General features: G+C 40.1%; 1 pseudogene; it reads left to right on the forward strand.

The window, feature by feature from the left end:
- Window positions 1–877: 877 nt before the first annotated feature.
- On the forward strand, window positions 878–1,863 carry LOC148776995 (olfactory receptor 11G2-like; annotated as a pseudogene).
- Window positions 1,864–3,485: the final 1,622 nt, after the last annotated feature.

The following is a 3,485-nucleotide window of genomic DNA, read 5'->3' on the forward strand; positions in this document are numbered from 1 at the left end:
ATTCAGGAAATAAGTTAGCATGCCTATGAAGTGAACTGAACTGTGCTCGGAATTCATAATATGGAGATGAAAAATACATCTTTGCCTTCCTGAAGCTCAGACTGGTAAAGAGATAGAAAAGTGACCAGTTACAAGAAGGAATAGTATAAATTTACATACACATATGTCAGATGCTATGGCAAAAACAAAGAATTACTATATGATGGTGAAGTCCAGTAATATTTCATGAAGGTGGCAATCAGTAAACGGTGTAGATTTCAAGTACAAGTTATTCAATCAAAGAAAAAAAAGTAAATAAACAGTAAAAAGATGGAGAAAGAGAAAGGAAGTGATCCAGAAGGGATAGGCAAGAAAGAAGAAAGGAAGGAAAGACGGAGGGTGGAGGGAGGGGTGCAGGGAAGAAAGGGAGGGGAGAAAGCGAGGGAGGCAGAAAGGAAGGTGTGTGGGGTGCTACTTGTGTGCATGCTAAGTTCCTTCAGCTGTGTCCGACTCTTTTCTACCCTATGGACTGCAGTCTGCCAGGCTCCTCTGTCCATGGGATTCTCCAGGCAAAAGGACCTTCCTTCAGGGGATCTTCCCTACCGAGGGATCAACCCCTGTCTCTCACGTCTTCTGCGTTGGCAGGCAGGTTCTTTACCTCTAGCGCCACCTGCGGGAAACCCAGAAGGAGGAGCAACAGCTATCTTAGGTAGGAAGAATAGCATGTCACTTGACAAAAATGTGATTATTCTTTTCTTATCTGGGACATAGGACTCAAGAGGTGAAGTTAAATAAGTAGATGAAGATCAGATTGTGAAGGGCCTTGTATGTTATGCTCAGTTGTTTGTATTTGGCTTCACAATAATAATGTTTCATTGCAGCACAGCTTACAGACTAAATGAACATCTCCGAATCAGCATCCCATTCTGAATCAGTGCGTGAATTCATCCTTCTGGGTTTTCCCTGCAGCAGAGAGATTCAGGTCATTCTGTTTATGTTCTTCTCCATCATCTACCTCCTGACTCTCATAGGAAATGGATCCATTATCTGTGCTGTGTGCTGGGACCAGCATCTCCACACCCCCATGTACATCCTGCTGGGGAATTTTGCATTCCTGGAGATCTGGTGTGTCAACTCCACTGTTCCAAACACACTGATCGACTTCCTCTCAGAGAGCAAGGCCATCTCTTTCACTGGTTGCTTCCTTCAATTATATTTTTTCTTTTCCAGAGGCTCCACTGAGTGCTTCTTTCTCTCAGCAATGTCATTTGATCGATACTTTGCTATCTGCCATCCTCTGCATTATGCCACAATTGTGACTGGCAGACGTTGTTTCAACCTAGTGATTGCTTGTTGGGTGTGTGGCTTTCTCTGGTATCTGGTGCCTGTTATTCTTATTTCTCAACTGCCTATCTGTGGTCCTAATGCAATTGATCACTTTGTATGTGACTCAGGCCCACTTCTGACCCTCTCATGTGTTCCTGCTCCCATGTCCAAGCTCACCAGCTATACTCTAAGCTCCCTCATCATCCCCTAGCTTCCTTTTCATTCTCATCTCCTATGCCCTGGTTCTACTTGCTGTTCTTCGATTGTCCTCGGCATCCAGTCGACAGAAGGCCTTTTCCACCTGTGGGTCCCATTTGGCTGTGGTGTTGCTATTCTACGGGACCATTTTGGTGATGCATGTGAGCCCTGGATCCAGCCGCTCCACCTTGTTTGCCAAAAATCACGACCTTGTTCTATGCCATGGTGACTCCATTCATCAACCCTTTGATTTACAGTCTCAGGAATAAGGATATGAAGAAAGCTCTCTGGAAAGTTCTGGGAAAGTTTAAAATTTCTTTAAAAGTCTTTGGCAGCAGGCGCAGGAGGAATGTGGGATAATCTGGTTTAGTATGATGTGGATAAAATGGCCATCCTTGAACTCTCACACATGTGTACCATCATCCACTCAGTAAATAGAAACTGAATGCCTCCTCCATGTTAGACACTGCACTCGGCACTGTATTGTGAGCATAATTATGAAGATAAAGCAGACACAATCTCTTCCTCAAATTGCATCCTAATGGTGCAGACAAGTAAGAAAATAATTAACATTAAATGCAATAAATATTCTAACCAATATATGTACAATATATGAGACACAAGGAAAAAGCAACTAATTTTGCGCAGGGTTGTGGGCAGCCAGGATTAGTGTTAGGGAAAACTTCAGTCAACATCATATCAGACACGTATGTTTTGTGATGAAGTTGGGGAAACCTTGTGTTCTGTTTAACTTCTAGCTAGATTTCTTTTTTTTCTCTTTTTATTAATATTTTTAAAATTTTCATAAAAAATAGTTGACTCACAGTGTTGTGTTAGTTTCAGGCGTACAGCAAAGTGAAACAGTTACACATATACATATATCCACTCTTTTTTTTTTTATTCTTTTCTCATATAGGCTATTACAAAGTAGAGTTCCCTATGCTATACAGCAAGTTCTTATTAGTTATGTTTTATATATAGTAGTGTGTATATGTCAGTCCCAATCTCCCAATTTATCCCTCCCCACCCCCACCCCCTGCTTATCTCCTGGAAACCATGTTTGCTTTCTACATTTGTGACTCTACTTCTGTTTCATAAATAAGTTCATTTTTACCCTTGTTTTTTTAGATTCCACATATAAGCAATATCATATGAAATTTGTTTTTCTGTATCCAACTTACTTTACTCAATATGACAATCTCTACGTCCATACATGTTACTGCAAATGGCACTGTTTGATCTTTTTTATGGCTGACTAATATTCCGTTATGTATAGTACTACATCTTCTTTATCTTGTCCCCTGTTGATGGACATTTATGATTGCTTCCATGTCTTGGCTATTATAAATAGTGCTGCAATGAACATTGGGGTGCATGTATCTTTTCAGTTTATGATTTCCTCCAGGTATATGCCAGGAGTGGGATTTTTGCATCATATGGTAGTTCTGTTTTTAGTTTTTGCAAATGAAACAACTGACAAGGGATTAATCTCCAAAATATACAAACAGTTTATGCATGTCAACATGAAAAAGAAACACCAATAAAAAATGGGCGGAATATGTATAGAGACATTTCTCCAAAGAAGGCATGCAGATTGCTATAAAGTACATGAAAAGATGCTCAGTATCACTAATTATTACAGAAATACAAATCAAAACTACAAGATGGTGTCATCTCACACAACTCGGAATGGCTATCTTCAGAAAATCTACAAGCAATAAATGCTGGAGAGGGTGTGAGAAAAGGGAACCCTCCTCCACAGTTGGTAGGAATGTAAACTGATACAGCCACCATGGACAACAGTATGGATGTTCCTTAAAAAGCTAGAAATAGATTTCTGTTCAATCTTACTCTGATGTCTTTGAAAGGATATGACACTTAAAATCAAAAGATCTTGGAGGAACTCAATTCTTCCATTAATCAACTGTGAATTTGGCGGGTAACCTCATTTCAACTAAAATTAAAATGGTAATTGCCACCCC

Source organism: Moschus berezovskii, chromosome 9, assembly GCF_049115385.1.
Source record: "Moschus berezovskii isolate FMDL1 chromosome 9, NW_MosBer_1.0, whole genome shotgun sequence".
Lineage (NCBI taxonomy): Eukaryota > Metazoa > Chordata > Mammalia > Artiodactyla > Moschidae > Moschus > Moschus berezovskii.